Source organism: Pogona vitticeps, chromosome 5 (genome assembly GCF_051106095.1).
Source record: "Pogona vitticeps strain Pit_001003342236 chromosome 5, PviZW2.1, whole genome shotgun sequence".
In the NCBI taxonomy this organism is placed as follows: Eukaryota; Metazoa; Chordata; class Lepidosauria; order Squamata; family Agamidae; genus Pogona; species Pogona vitticeps.
In genome coordinates, this window is record NC_135787.1 from 177,013,631 (window position 1) to 177,030,861 (window position 17,231).

General features: G+C 40.2%; 1 protein-coding gene across 5 annotated transcripts in view; it reads right to left on the minus strand.

The window, feature by feature from the left end:
- Positions 1 to 17,231, minus strand: part of FGD4 (FYVE, RhoGEF and PH domain containing 4) — a 133,683-nt gene that overhangs the window by 113,269 nt on the left and 3,183 nt on the right. For 2 of the 5 annotated variants that reach the window (XM_072999929.2, XM_078376263.1), the window contains exon 1: positions 4,382 to 16,610. The exons of the other annotated variants lie outside the window; for them this stretch is intronic. The gene's annotated coding sequence lies outside the window, so the exon portion shown is untranslated. Of the gene's footprint in view, positions 1 to 4,381; positions 16,611 to 17,231 lie in introns of those variants that run through there. 5 annotated transcript variants of the gene reach the window in all.

The following is a 17,231-nucleotide window of genomic DNA, read 5'->3' on the forward strand; positions in this document are numbered from 1 at the left end:
AAAGCACATGCATATCAATCTACCAACTTCACGACTGACTTCATACATCTTAGGAAGCAGACAATATTTACAGAAAGCAAATGCCTAAGTCTATGTGTTAATCTTAAAGACACCACAATAACATTGGGGGTTTTTGTTATTTGTTGCGGTAGTGGTGACAATAATAGATTGGTAACATGAGAACGCATTCAGCTGTCTTATATCCGGTTAGACCATTGGCTCTTCTAGCCTGATACCATGTTATTGTTTTGATTTATATACCACTCCAAAGTGCTAGAGCACTCTCTTGGCAGTTTACAACATAATTATGCAAACAACACTTTGCCTCTCAGAGAGCTGGGTACTCATTTTACCAACCTCAGAAGAATGGTTGAGTCAACTTTGAGCTGGCTACCTGAAACCATGAGGATCTAACTCAGGTTTTGAGCCTTGACTGCAGTACTGCAGTTTAGTCACCGTGCCATGGGGCTTCTTCATAATCAACTCTAAATTGCAGCAGCTCTTCAAGTCTGCATGCAGGCCTGTTTTTTAGCCTTACCTGGTAATGCCTGTGATTTCTAATCCAAGTACTAACCAGGTCTAACAATGCTTACTTTCTAAAATCTGACAAAATCAAGTGTGTTCAGGGCTTTGCAGCAGCACTCTTTGTTTCTAATCTTCCAAAGACTTTCCTTTACTACATTTAGTTTGTAACGTTTTCACTAACTTCATTAATAAACAAGGTATGCAATTTTTTTTAAAAAAAGTTAAATTTAGTATCCAATACCTCTTTTATAAAATTGAAAAGAAGACAATAGCTAAGCACAGGCCATATATAGCTGTACTAACTGCATCTTGTAAAAAGTGTTTTCCAGTATGTAGGGATTTATTAATAGAGAGGCTAACTCAGGATGACACCTTTGCAATACTGCAAAGTAAAATGTAAGGATGAAGTATATAAGGTGAGGCTTCTAGACCTAAATTCATGTTTCACTCTCAACTGACCAGTTTTTAAATTGTCTCTTTGTGTGTGCATTGAAAACACAGCTGGGAAAAGAGAAAAATTAAACTCAACAAGTAGGCTACTTATTACACCCATCCTTTAACAGTGCACACATGCTTTGATCAGGCACATAAAGCAAAATGTTATGCAAGACTTTCATATTTACTGCCACAAAAATTATGCTCAAATTGTGCTCTTTCCTGATGAAAGGGGTGGGAAGAAGGATTATATGAATTAGGAACAAGTGAATCGGAAGTCCTCCAGTGATATCCCGTTTAATATTTTATTGTATGTATCATAGAGGGAGAAGTATGCAGCCCAAAGTGTTCATAATATTTGATTCAGAAATGTCTTTGCTCTTAAAAGATATTAATAGTAAAAATTATTTCCAGAGTAAAGAATACAAAGATATATATGAGCCAAAAACACATCTCATTTGCCCACAGACTGTGTGAAAGCTCTACAGTCAGATAGGAATATGTTCAGTGAAAGAAGCATTTCACTCAAAAAGTGGGCAAATTACTGTTGACATAACTTTGCGCTACTGTAACCAGAGTGAACATTGGGAAATATTCAATTAAAATTCATGGAAAGTTTCCCATCCCCTTCCCTTTCAGGTTCTGAGACTGGAGGAAGATGCTAATACACTATTAAAAAAAACAAATCACCACCAGACCACCAACTGTAGCCTCAATCACAATGGCTTTTTAAAAATTAATACTGTATTAAAGTTCCCCTCCTCTTTCTGGGGCTCCCAAAGGCTTCCCTAGGGCAAAAGGGAGCCCAGAGAGCTTTGATCCTGAAGGGAGGAATAGGAAACGTCCCATGAGTTTTGTTTCTAGTGCCCAATTTAGGTTATGCCAACACAGAGTTACATAACAGCATTTTGCCAAGTAGGTAATGACCAAACTGTAGACCATACACAGCTTATTCCACAGCTGCAGTAGTTGGCATCTGTGAGGGAGAAGGGAGTGCACAGACGGCAGGCATCACAGTCCACCCTGGAAGTCTTCTTTTGTGGAGGGAGCGTGAGAGGAGAGAACATTGTAAATCAGAGAGAGAAAAACAGAGAGGAAAAAGGTCAGGTGAATAGAGATGGACCGGCCCCCAAACAGAGGGGAGAAAACTTCTGTCCTCTCAAGGGAGGATTCCCACCCACCCCCACCACTGGAGAAATTGGAAAGAAAGAACCAGGAGGGAGATGGGCTACATACCCTTGCTGTAGGCGTTGGTGCATGGAGACCTAGTAAATACAACCCTGGAACCAGAAGGAAAGAAGTGGTGGGAGACTCTATCCCCCTTAAATTACAGAACCTTGATGATCCCGGACTTTGGTTTAGAACCCCACATTGAAGGGCAATTGGATTATGGATCATACAAAGTAGTTGTAGAAAAGACTCCTCTTGTGTTGAATAAAGATAAATCCAGTCACAGCATCCATTATGATGAATGCATTTTTCTTGACATCATTAGAATGGCAAAATTTAAAATATGGCCTTTTACTTGCTTACTTTCATTATCAAACACCTCTAAGGTCAGATATAATCAATTTATGTCAACTATTGCAGGAGAAGAAAACAAAAACGGAGACGAAGGAAAGACTATGATTTCACACGCTTGAAAGGACAAGCAGCTATTAGTGACCCTAACATATTTGCTCCAGTGACCTCTACTGGTTGAGATCATGCCATACATGCTAAAGAAGAACCTCTTCCCTTAGCGATAAAGAATGAACAATGTACAGTGGTGCCCCGCATAGTGACGATAATCCGTGCAGCAAAAATAGCTACAAAGCGATTTCATCGCTATGCGGTTTTAAAAAGCCCATAGGAATGCATTGAAACCCCTTCAATGCATTCCTATGGGCTTAAAACTCACCTTTAAGCGAAAATCCTTCATACAGTGGCCATTTTTGCTACCCGGTAAGCAAGGAATCCGGGTGAAAACACAGCGGGCAGCCATTTTTTTTACCTGGTGGCCATTTTGGAACCGTCGATCAGCTGGTGGAAAATCATCGCCATGCGATGATCGGTGTGTGAAACAGGGTACTGATCATCGCAAAGCGATTTTTCCTATTTAAATCATTGCAATGCGATCGCAAAAGCGATCACAAAAAATTCATCGCTATGCAGATTTGTCGTTAAACGGGGCGCCCGTTAAGCGAGGCACCACTGTATTCGCAAAGGCTTTCACAGCTGGTCTCTTATGGCTGTTGTGGGTTTTTTGGGTTCAATAGACCCACAGCAAAAACACACTGATCACCATTATCGCCAGTCTCCTGAATAGCACAAAAGCTGAACCCACAGCTATAAATACTCAACTCTCCAACTAGCTGCACCAGAGCACAGCGTGCTACTCCTGTCCTCTGAAGATGCCAGCCACAGAGACTGGTGAAACATTAGGAAGAACAACCTTCAAAACATGGCCAAAGTACCCGAAAAACCCACAACCAAAGAATGAACAGTTTTTACAACTATTCTAAAGATTTAGCTGGCATGCTTCCCTCCCTCTTTCCTACTCTCTTTCAATAAAGAATCATGGGACTTAGACATAATATAATGGCTTTCAAAACTGAGGCTTGAAAGACTTTATGTTTTTGGCATGAAGCATCTGTTTCTAGAAGCAGAGTACTATTTTTCTGATGGCTTTCCAGATCCGGCCGCTACAACATCCATTGGCACTGCTTATATTATGACCACAAGCTGTATCAGCTAACATTTCACACACATTGCTCATTGATGACAATACTGATAGTCAATTGTGGAAGGACATCACTTGTAATGATAGCATGCTGCTTAATTTGTGACAAATCAAACACTGCGAAGAGTGGATGACAATTTCCAATACAAAACAAGCAGACATTTCTTAACCTATCGCTTTAACAATTTTTGATTCAAGATTGCAGGATAGAAGCAAACATATTGTCCTAACAAGCCATATCTGTTGAAATTCAACAAATTACTGTTGTATAACATCAACTCTGAAAAACCCAGAGGGTTTTTCTCAAACTATTTACACTTTACCCTAAATTCGGGAATATTAACTTTCCAAACATGAAAAGCACAGTGTTTTTGAATCTTTTCAGCTATATAACCCGATCCTCACGATTTAAAAATAATTATCTTAGAACTGCAGATCTGGAAGAGAACATATGGGTTATCAAGTCCAGTTCCTGTTAAGCAGGCAGAGCAGGGAACTGAACCCTCATCTCTTTCTATCTCTGGCTCTGCAGCCAGATGCTTAAAACCTACTAGAAGAATGGTTTCAGTGTTTTTTTCCCCATGGTTTCATCCCATTTCACTTTGATATATCTACAAATGGGGAGCCCTGAAAGATTTTGGCTCACACAGGAAAACCACTACACTCCTTTGTCGTGCAACCATGTCCTCATGTCTTTACCTTTGTACTTTACTGGAGCAGAATGGGACAGAGCCATAGAAACAACATTGATCCCATGGTATCCTCCTGGGGAGGCTCTCTGAGTTGGGAATTGGTGGCTTGGCATTCGCCTGGCTCCGTTCCTTCTTGGAGGACCGTCTTGATGACACCCAGCTCTACATCTCCTTTTCACAAACTGCAGGAGATGTCATTCTGTCCCTTCAGTGCTGCCTACAGACTGTACTGCAATGGATGCAGGAAAATGGGCTGAGGCTGAACCCGGACATGACAGAGGTCCTGAGGGCGGATGCCCCCACTGTAGGTGGTTTGGGAAACTCTCTCTCGTTTGGGGGGTTGACCCTTACCGCTAAGAGTGGGGTCTGCAGCTTGGGGATCCATCTGGACCCGGCGCTCACCATGGAAACTCAGGTGGCGTCGGTGGTCCATACCGCCTTTTTTCATCTTCGGCTGATATCCCAGCTGCAACCCTCGATGTCGGGGCGCTCACTACCTTGGTACATGCGCTGGTAATCTCAAGATTAGACCACTGTAATGCGCTCTACATGGGGCTACCTTTGAGCCTGATGCAGAAACTCCAAGTGGTGCAGAATGTGGCAGCCAGACTCCTTAGCGAAGTGAGAAAATACCAACATATTTCTCCTACTCTAGCCACACTGCACTGGCTGCACATTTGGTTCCGCACTGACTTCAAAGTTTTGATGCTTACGTATAAAGCCCTAAATGGTTTAGGGCCTACTCCCACCAAGATCAACCTGTACCACTCAAGCGAGTCAGGAGGTGAGGCTGAGGAGCCTGATGCCGAGGGAAGCCTGGAAGGAAAAAATAAGAAACCGGGCCTTCTTGGCGGTGGCTCCTCGCCTCTGGAACAGCCTTCCTCCAGAGATTTGGGCAGCCCCTTCGCTGGATATTTTTAAAAACCAATTAAAAACTTGGATGTTTAAGCAGGCCTTCCCTCCAGTTAATACTTAACTTTTCCTTCTTCATTTTTCTTCTTTATTTTCCTCCCATCTTGAAGAAATTATTTATTTTTTCTTTTTGCTATATTGATATGTCATTTTTATGTGTTGGAAGCCGCCTAGAGTGGTCGCAAGACCACATAGGCGGGATATAAATGAAATAAATAAATACATTTCACTATTATCCCAGTGCCTTACTATGACAATCCAGCAGAATAATGATACTTCACAGAATACAGTATCAAGCAGCAAGGGGGGGAACACATCTATTGTACGTAGGAGTCAATTCTGTGCAACACTATTAATGTGAAACAATCTGTCAGGTGTTTGCAAATCTGTTTTCGCACACACAGATATATGGATACAACTATAGAAGAAAAAGTATACAATAATACTTTGGTCAAATTTTCATTTTAACCAACCTGTATATAATTATTCATTTAAAATATTTTTACCTTGCCTTTTTTTAAAAAGATGTGGCTACTTAGTATACTACTAAGTGGTTTTCAGTAATGTCTTCAATATAACCTGTTTTTAAGTTCACCCTCTCCAAACTCCTTAAAGCCCTGCTAAAAAAAGAATTCGCAATGCAATGCAATGTTTAATAAGAGGCAACCCCTACCTACTCTGTTAAATGGAATTATTCCCAGGTAAGTGTGTACAAGACCACACCATTAGTAAACTTCCATATGTTCAAATATTTATTTTTACTGATGGTTCTTCTAGGCTGTTGCCTGCCCCATACTGTTTTGCTCCCTTCATGCCAGAAGTTGTTTTTGATCTTGAACTCACTGAGCAATTCAGTTAGCAAAATTTGCCCTGCACAAGCACACACAACAAGGAAAAGATAGAACAAGGCAAAGCCAACAAGCAAGTTGGCAGTGTGTCTGTGCTCCCACTGCCGCTTCTTTTTAGTGTTTTACCTGTTCATTTGTCATTTCAGTGCAAGCATCTGCCCAGTGGTTGTTGCTGTCCTTGACCTCTGCTGGCTAATTTAGATATGATTGAACTAGACATTTAGGCGACTGCAAACAAAGCAAAGACAAAAAAGCAATACCTTCCAGTTAATAGTTGTATTTCACCTGCCACCTGGCAAACAAGCCTCAAAATGCTCTTCCATTAAAGAGCAGGGAGGGCAAGTAAAGAGAAAAGAATTAAGAGAAGTCATAAATTACCAAACTAGAAAAAAAAATGTAAGCATGTGTCACTGGAGAAAAAGGTTAAGACTATCCATGCTTGTATTTCCAATCAACATATACAAGTGTGAAAGCTTTACAGGAAAGAAAGCTGACAGGAGAAAATGTAATTCATTTGAAATGTAGTGCCAGAGGAGATGTGTGGACTGTCAGAAAGATTAACAAGTAGGTCCTAGATGAAATCAAGCCTGAACTATCTCTGGAGACAAAAAATGTTGATACTGAGGCTGTCCTATTTTGGGCACATCATGAAAAGATAGGATTCTCTAGGAAAGACAATGATGCAAAGAAAGGATGAAGGCAGCAAGTAAAGACCAAATACAAGATGGATTGACTCCATAAAGAAAGCCACAGACTTCAGTTTACAAGAGCTGAGCAGGACTGTAAGGGCAGGACATTCCGGAGATCACTTATTCATGAGGTCACTATAAGTCAGGGGTGACTTGACAGCACATAACAACAAATGCATTACTCTTATTGGTGGGAATTTGCCAAAGCATGAACTCTTCCCCTACAAAGTTATATTACAAACAGGACATGGTTTTAAGAGGAAAAAACACAAATAAAAACCACAGAAAGAAGCAGTGCTCTAAGCAAGTGAAGGGCAATGTCACTGGATGGCAGTGCAAATATTGACAAGGACCATGCAGAAACCAGTACTGAGTTGGAGGGAAATGCCCAGTTTGAAAGAGCTCTGAGTTGTTCAATAGACTGGAGATATGCTTTGAAGACTCAAGCTCTATTCTCTCTTTAGTGGTAAATCTGTAAATGGGCTGTACAACTTCAGGATGAGAATATCAATTTGTATGTTTGTATGCTCTGTCATTATATATATATATACATCAGAGACTGTAAGTCAATATCGGTCCTTCCAACAGAAAAGCCAACTACTGTCCAATCTTGAAAGTTTTCTAAACAGTCACAAGAAACAGAAATTAGTCACAATGGAGAAAATTAATATTGCTGAAATTCTCCCAGGTTAACAAATTATTCCTATGGTAACATGCTCTGAATAGACGGAACAGCGTCTAGTGTGGCTGAGAAAGCTGTCATGCTGAAGCACGCTTTTGGAACTGCAATAGAAGGTGTCTATCTCCAGACTAGATCAGATCGAAAGCTCTTTAATCTCTCTAGATTGAAAGCGAAGATTGAAGTATAGCTGAAATGCATGTGGGACTTCCTCTTCACCAGTGATACGGCTGTTGTTGCCCATTCTGCTGAAGAGCTCCAACAACTTATACCTATATAATGTTGGAAAACCAAAAACCATTACACATGGTACTAACCACAGTTGGGCATACAGCTTGGACCAAAGTTAAAGAAATCTTACCTTTAGCAGACACATTCCCTAGGTGAGATATCAGGCTTTGCACTGGCAAACCTACCTGCCTGCAGCAAACCAGTACTGGTACTTCTGTTCCAAGGTGAAATGGATTGCCTGCTGCATGATTTTTTTATTAAACAAAAGGGAAGGCACACACAATCAGTCACATGCTCCTCAGATAACTCATCTACGTAGTGTTTGGATTACATAGCAGCACAAGCAGAGGATTAAAATAAAATGACTTTAAAAAGATAAGCAGTAAAAGCAGACCTGAGTTGAAAAAAAACTTATTTTACTAATGAGAAAAGAAGCAGAATTATCCTTAAAATGTTTGGGGGCAGGGGGGAAATCAAATCCCCAGTTGCTTATTGTATGACTCTTGGAATTTGGACTTTTATTACAACTCCCTTATTATGCATTCCTTATAAACTTTGCTTAAAAACAGTTGTTGATTTTATACAACTCTTAACCTTTGCAAAATATGAGCACAAGTTAGAATTATCAGTTCCACAAATACCCGCAAATTGGTAGAGTCAAAGACTAAACACCCGCTGACCACAAAGTGCTAGGAATTATCTCAGGAACAGAGAGCACAGACCAAGATTTAATCACTGACAAGCTGAAGTGGACACCTTAGAAGGATAAAAGAGAAGCAGCTATTGGACAGCTTAGAACAATAAAAAAAGAAGCAGCTGCTTTCAGTCTTGCTCTTAAAGGACCTCCCCCCATCCCCAAACCCTCCTGGATTCCTCCCCTAAATAAAGGCAAACAAAAGAGGATCAAAAGTCCAGATGTTGCCAAGGGCATAATTCTCCTTTAAAACATGGCAGGTTGTGTGCTGAATTTCTTTCTTATTAGGTTGAAACGTTTTGCTGCTCATCCAAGTAGCTTCTTCAGTCTGAGGAGAGTTGGTAGGAAACCCCTGATATATCCTCCACAGTCTGAATAAGCTCCTTAGATGAACATAGGATGGGGTGTGTGTGAAAATCCCACTTCTGCAGTCCATCTCCACCCATTGTCATGGGTCGTTAACAGTCTTAAGAGTGGTCTTTCTGGTGGGTGTGAACCTGGGGAGGGATGAAAGGGCAGCATTATAAATAGGAGACAGATTGTATCTAAAGCCTCCACCCCTTTTGAGTGAGTAAAGAAAGCTGACAGGGGAAAAATAGATTCGCTTGAAATATGGTGCTGGAGTAGAATTTTGCAGATACCCTGGACTGTCAGAAAATAAACAAGTGGATCCTAGGTCAAATCAAGCCTGAACTATCTCTGGAAGCAAAAATGTTGAAAGTGAGGAGGATGTCCTACTTTGGGCACATCTCTGGAAAGGACAGTAATTCTGGGAAAGGTGGAAAGCAGCACTAAAAGAAGAAGACAAGATGGAGTGACTCCCTAAGGATTCTGTGTTTTTCTGCTTTATTTACATCTCCATGCTCACTATTCTCAACATATCTTAACACTGTTTTACTAATTCATTTTTAACTAGTTTCACCAATGAGTTCAAGGCAGTAGAAATATCTTACCACAGTTTCAAGCCCTTTGAATTGGTAACTCTTACCAGACTTTTAAAATGTGATCTTATGTTAAGACTGAAGAAATTACTTAAAACCACTACAGACTGTAACTTAAGCATGAATGACATCACCTGAAGATGTCAACTGCACGTTTTTAAAGTTTCACAAGCTTCTTCCCAAATCTACTTTTTAAATATCAAAAGCAAATTCACAAAATATGTCATGTTACTGCCATGCTCCCAGTTAAATACGTAATTCCAACAGCAGCAGCTAAAGCTCTAAATATCATTTAAGAAAACCACCCACCCATAAGAAATACCAAGAGAAATCATAGCTCTCCTTGTTTTAGTGATGGAATCCAATCCACAGCAATGCCCTGGATGTACATGCTGCTATTGCCTGAGCCATAAAGAAATATTCACAATGTAGACCTCTACCTACTGTGTACATGGACTGTCAGATAGACAAATGAGTTAGCAATAGATCAAATCACACCTCAACTCTCTCCAGAAACAAAAATGACAAAACTGAGGATATTGTACTTAAGGACTATCATGAAAAGCCAACTCACTAAAAAAAATAATTCTATTAAAAGGTGAAGGCGGCAAGTAAAGAGGTCAACATCAGATCAATTGACCTTATGTTTGCCCTTGCAATATCTGAACAGCTATTAATAATAGAGGCTTGTGTAGGTCACTCATTCAGGTGATCACCATAGGTCGGAAGCAACTTAGTGGCACATAACAACATTCATAGTGACTCTGCAGGAAGAGTACTATTTTTCATAATTCCTTTTGCACACTCTAGCCTTACTATTGTTGTTGCATTTATTTACCTCAATGTAAGAGGACTCTACATTATCTCTAGCATTGCTTTCTTCACACAATTATTTAAATGGAATAGGAACCTGACAGCAATCACATGATCATGTGAAGAAGGCATCTACTAGGGATTAACCACTCACCCCTCCTCTGTGTTGAGGTTAACAGACAGGATAATGACTGCCTAAGTCTTATGTATACCTGGCATGCTCCTTTTCCATGTGCATCCAATCACAGTATTCAATCACATAAGTTTTCACATGAGTGTCTGATACAAGCCAGAGGCACACTTACCACTGAAACTAGAAGTGAGCTCTAGGGTATTTATCAAGCAAAATGTTCACAGTTCCATCAGTCCCCATTTAGCAAAACTAAATGTCGGTGGAGGACTGGATGCAGACAAAGGGAATGCTAAAAGCAATAGCAGTAAAGCACAGCTCCATTGTTCTCAGTGCTGACTATAGCCCATTTTTTAAAAGCTAGGAAGTGCTGCTGAATTTAAAAAACCACATTTCCTGGTTGCTAGGCAGACATTCTATAAACATTCACTGAAAAGGAGAGTCTTCAGTGTACATTTCCAGAAAAAAGCAACTTCTGCATGTTTTGGAAGGCACAAAGAGATATTATTCCAAACTCTTTAGGGTAAATTTAAATCTGGTTTGCAACATTACATGGTTACAACAGGGATTATTGTAAAAAATTATTCTCAACAAGTAAAAAGAAAATCAAATCAAGGGAGAATGATCTGTTGAATGCTCTCCCACCACCTGGTTTAGCCTAATTTAAAAAAAATTATGGATTACATTCAGTAATACTGTAAGTAAATTCAGTTTTCTATTTAAGGATTCTGTGAAAAGTGAAGCTTCTTTTACTAATTAAAATTTAATTTTGGGCGGCTTCTGTACAAAGAGAAATACCTCTCAAGGAGTTTTCAGATTTGGAAAATTTACATTTGAAGAACAAGCCTTTGACAAAAAACCTACAACTTTAGAAAATAAAGTGAAAGCTCTTCTCAAAACACTTGGAATAAATGAATCATCACAAGCAGAAGGGATAGTGCTAGAACTACTTCAAGCTACAGAGACTGAATCTGTTTCCATGAACATGAAAAGATACACCCAGAATGCAAATGGGAATGAGCCATAATACAAACAAAAATGCACTTCTTAAGAGTTTGGAAAAGTAATTTATTTGGCATACAAATCTTGGAATGTCCTGCAATGGTCACATTAACAAATATATTATGGAAATTATACTCCAAAAAAGTAATTTTTCCAAGTTCCAGCATTTTTCCACAAGGCTCTCCCTTCATGGAACAGGCTGTTTCCTTTCATCCCAACACTATAAGATATTGAAATTACATCTGTAGGGTGCAACTCTGCTAGAGTTAACAACTCATCGTATTGGTTATATAAGAAACAGGTTTAAGTATATGCTTAATCTTCCCATTGAAAACTATAGGATATGGATGTTCTTAATTTTGGCAAAATGACATCCAATTATTTGAAGTCCAACCCCTAGAAACATTTAATTTAAAGGAGTCTTCAGTCTATCTTTAGACATTCAACTGCATAGAGGGAAAAATGAATGATGAGTGAATCTGTTGTGAGGTCTCACCAGGGAAGTCAGGTTTCCCCATCTTAATTCATTTCAGCCAACCACACAGGAGTTACTAGAGAGAGAGAAATAAATCAGCCTTGATTGCATCTTGTTATCCATTTGAATCCTCTCCTCCTCACACCCAGTGCATGTGTGTGTTTGTTTCATTCTTCCCTTTCTATTCCAATTTTCTTTCTTTTTTTAAAAGGCTTGCTGTTAGAGATGGGCATGGCTTAAGTCGTGCACCTTCGTACGAAGGCCTCACCCCCTGTCCAACATGTTGTCGTTTGCCAGAGTCCTCCTTCTGCAGCAGTAGGCCAGTGCGGGCAGGAGCTCGGGCTTCACTTCCCTGCCTCCTGTGGCAGCCGACCACTCAGGCAAGGAGGCAGGATGGGGATTCTCCCTGTGCAGCCTCCTTGAACTGGAAAAGAACTGATATACCCACAATGGTCGATAACACTGAAGGACAAGTTATTTATATACTTCCCTTAAACATATGAGTTTTTTCAGTAGGATTTTGGCCAATATTTTTTAAAACAGAGCTCACTGGACTAAAAAACAATGAAGACCAAACTGGAATAATGTCTTTTGACCCCTGTTTGAAAATTAGGAATCCTTTGCTATTAGGCTAGTTTTTGAGTCATAAACACACATAAACACAATAAAGAATTTTCTAAAATTCCTAAAATGAATTTTTTAGCTTCATGTTTTCAGTCAATTCTCGGTATTTTTCCTGCTACTTATGCTGTACATTTATTACAATAGTTTCATGATGACAAAAACTATAAAAACAGAAAGCTAAAACTCTCTAAATATACTTATAAATAGATTAAGAAATATTAGTTGTACAAAAGGGAATAGACTTCAGAAAATAGAAAGCTGAAACTTTTGAAGGTATCCCTCCATGAAAAACTGACTATTCAGGAGTTTTAATACATCCTGATGCTATTTTTACTGCATTTAATTATACAATATATGAATTTCTTTCTGATTTATAATGCTTATTTAAAATAATATATATATATTAAAGGGCTCTTTCTATGTTTCATACTGACACACACACAAACACTTAAGGAAACCTTCCTTCATTTCAACCTATGTTACTATCATCTACATTAACAAAGCTTTGGATGTTTCCCTTAATGCACCTAATAGAAAAAAACATCAATCAACATGTTTCAGCCAAGAGCACTGCAGTCAGTAGCAATTCATTCCCAGCAGGACAATGTGTGCCCAAAGGTGCTTTATTCCATTTGATGCACAGGGGGAAAAGAGTTGAACACAGCACAATTTATTTCATTCAGAATGTTCAACTCTCGTATCATAAAATATTCTTCACAATGTAAACCATTGGGTCAGTCAAACTCCTCCTCAAGTAAACCAGATAACCATTAGATCCAGCAGCAACAAAAGCAAAAGGGGGGGGGAGTGGAGGAAGCAGCTTTTCTTACAGCTTTTCCCATGCTGCAACAAACACTGAACTGAATACAGATAGGCTTTTATTCCATATAGACAGGGATACCACTGCAGGTTTGATAAAGTGATGGAAAGAACATTCTTCAAGGTTTTTTTTAAAAGTACAGCAAGCTTTTAGGAAACTCTGGATTTTTCTTATAAAACCTTCCCCAGCATTTACAAATAAAATAAAATTGTTAATTGGAAACTACAGAAATATTGCTAAGTATTTTAAGTTTGTACTTTGAAACTGGTTTTCTGTGTGCAGCAAGTTTATTAATGCTACTGATTAACTGAATGCTGCTGATTAGCTTCTCACCAAAACCCCTCACAGGGATTACAATATTTTTCTACCAGAGCAGATACTGAACTAGGGTTTAACCACTGAAAACAAGATCACAAGCTCTCTCTCCACTGCAGTCCCAAGGTATTAGCACTGAAATAATTTTCATCAAACCAGGTTATATGAGAAACAACCTAATGTGAAAGCACCTAGACTAAACTGAACCTCGATTTAATGAAAAGCTACCCATGAGGACCAGATTCCATAAATGCAAGAATTATTGTCAAAATTATGTCCTAGGCGAAGTGGCACTTGCTAACCACTGGTCATACCTTTCCAGTGAAAATTCCTTCTCACAGTTACAAAACCTTCCAATTAAGAAGCAATTGGTTGTTGTGGGTTTTTCGGGCTTCTTGGCCGTGTTCTGAAAGTGGTTCTTCCTAACGTTTAGGAAACGTTAGGAAGAACCACTTTCAGAACACGGCCAAGAAGCCCGAAAAACCCACAACAACCATTAGATCCCGGCCGTGAAAGCCTTCGCGAATACATTAAGAAGCAATTTCTTCCCCCTTTTCTGGCTTACTCAGGTACAAACTAACAGGCCTTTTATTTCAAAAGGCAATTGAAACCATCCTCCCCGCATTTTCCAATTTCTTGGCAATTACTATTTTTCTTCAAAGATAATTTACAGGTTTCTTGGGAGTTGACTTTCATTCACAGTTAATGTCATGCCACTCCCTGGCTGGAAGGCAAACTGGCATGCAGATTCTTAGAAAAACCTCATCCCCACAGATATCCCACAAGAACCATGCCCCAGATCTTTTTTCAAACAGCATTAATTCCCAAAAAGAATACCTGTGCACTAAACAAAGAGGGGTTATGACAAACTGCCTTCCTTGTATTCTCCTGGACTTTTAAAAACTAAACATCGGGCCACACAGACTGGCCAGCATGGCACACACCATCTACCTTGTATGCTTACTGAGATTCAACTCCACCCACACTCTCCCACTGTAATATAGAACTGGACTGGGTGCATGCCAAAAGAACTCTGACTCAGGTAAGTAGGCCCTGGAAATCTCTATCAATGAATAACCTGGTTACTTTTTTTTTCCATAGCAACTGCCAACTCTCAAGCTGTAACAGCCTTCAAGTTTGAAGTTAACTAATCTCTTTAGTCTACAAGTATGTCTGAATTGACTGTTCACAGTATGTACAACAGTAGCCATAACTCTTCCCAACCCCATTCTTACATCTCTTTGCTGTGCACAGAGCAGCAGACCACAAAGAAGGTGTTGCAAATATGAGCTGCAAATTACAATCCATAAATCACCATTAGTATCTGCTGAAACGGGAAATCGAATAATAATGCTCCATGTTCTCTAAGCTATCTAGTACTCTATATATACAATGACAGACTACATGCTAGTCATATGAGAATTCTCTGGCCCCAGGCACTAACCTAAATAGTTGACATATTTCTGAATGCAGTATATGAGACAAATATTTGCCTGCAATGTTTATTTTCCGCAAGAGTGCTAACAAAACATTGAAGAGAATGTTAACTTGAGTGACTTTTTCAACGTGTAGTTCACCTTTAACAATTAGAACTAAAAAAAATACCCAGCAAGCATCCTTTCTTGCTGAAACCCAGCCTAAATGTGCAGAGTATTTCTCCTTTAAATGTGTATCTACTTTGTATTTTCCTGTCAAGAGGATACTGTATTCTGGTAGCTACTGTATCTTCAAAGGCTCTGCTATCACCCAACTACTGTACCTTGTTTGGGAAATTTCAATATGTCCTCTCCCATGTAAAAGGAACAGAAAAGGCTTGCTGTGAAGATGCAGGGCTTTAAAAAGATATGACTGCATAGTCTTATAAGAAATAAAAATTAACCCAGGGAAATTTTTTGGTACTAATAATTTTATATTATGGCTAATATAGACAGAGAAAGTATTTGTAATGTGCTTCCTGCAGATCACGTGGAATGTATCCAACAGGCAAAGTCTATATAGCGTTCACACCAATAACAGTCACAAGCAGAAATTAATATTTAGCAATAATAGGGATGTGATTTTTGGGAGTACTTTAGACAGCAACAGAATGAAGCTGCTACATTACTATTTTCCAAGGAGCACTTCATAGTAGGTAATGTCCGGAAATGCCCTTGAAAAGAACTTTGAGTTCTAAACTAGTACATTAAGGGCAATACTATATAATAGGAAAAATGCAAATAGACCTGCTGTGAAGCCATACCTATAAGGTTTCCCCAAATTCATTCACTTTAGCTGACCACACAAGACTCAGCAGAGAGAGCAGGAAATAGGCAAAGAGCCTTGTCTGCAGCTTGTTAAGGTAGCTCTGCCTGGCCATTCAGATTTGTAGGAGGCCTGGTTACAGAAGACCTACCCTAACAAGCTGGAAAGAAGAATAATTAATAACTTCCTCCTCTCTCTCAGATGATGACTCATCATTCTTTTTCCTTTAGTCATTTAGCTGCCCTAGCACTTCAGCAGGAGGCCTTAAGGAGGAAGAGGGCTGGAAAACAAGACTCAGACACCAGATCAGGGAGGAGGGATTTCAAACAGCAGCCAGTTTTCCCACTGCCCTTACTCACTGAAGAATGGCTTCAAATAGAATGTCTAAAAACCCTTCCATATTGGCTTAAGAGATCACACTGTCTGAACCAATGGGAATGCATTTTCCGCTAATTAAAAAAAGTAGAAGCCCCAGTAGCAGAGAGGGGAAAAACTACAAATGGGGGAGCACTCAGGCTGATTCACACTAACTTGTACTTCATACAGTCAATGGAAAATATGAGAATCTGACCATTATAGTCCCCAAGCTTTTCATATGTTATTTGTCAATGTAGTCCCTGCCCCTGCAAAAGGCCAGTGGAAAAAAATAATAGCTGGAATGCTGAGCTGGGCCCAAGGTAGTCTAGGTCCAAATCCACCTGGGCACACCACAGAATCCTCTAATCCCAGGGTCGCCAACCCCCGGTCTGCGGCCCGTACCGGGCCATAGCCTTGGCAGGACTGGGCCGCGGAGACAGATCTCTCTTCCCCCCATGCACGCATGCATGCATGCACGCGCGCGCGCACGCGCACGCACACACACACACACACACACACACACACACACACACACACACACACACACACGGGTGCCCCGCCCATGCATGTGAGCCCCAGCCACCAGCACATGTGCACATGGGTGCCCACACCACACACACACCACCTGTGTATGCACACACAGGTGCCCCGCCCACACATGCACAGACCACCACCCCAACTGGCCTGTGGTTCGGAAAAGGTTAGGGAGCACTGCTCTAATCCTTCCCTCTAACTTCTCCCCCTACACACATCCAGAGTATCATACAACACCTTACTTGTAATTTCTGTTGTCTGTACATGGTGGAGAGAGGCAACCTTGGCCGACTACTAAGTTTCCTGCCCTTCTGTTCACAAGGGAGCCTTCCCTACCCACTCCCATCCTTCCAAAAAATGCAGCTTCTCCATATTTCTGGAAGCTGCTTCTCTTGGAGAAGTCAGGCCACCAAAGTATCTGTATATAGCAACGATGGCGAACCTATGGCACACGTGCCATAGCTGGCATGCAGAACCCTCTCTGTGGGCACACGAGCTGTAAACTGCCATCAGGAAATACTTACCAGTCCTCCAATCCTGGATTTCGGCAGA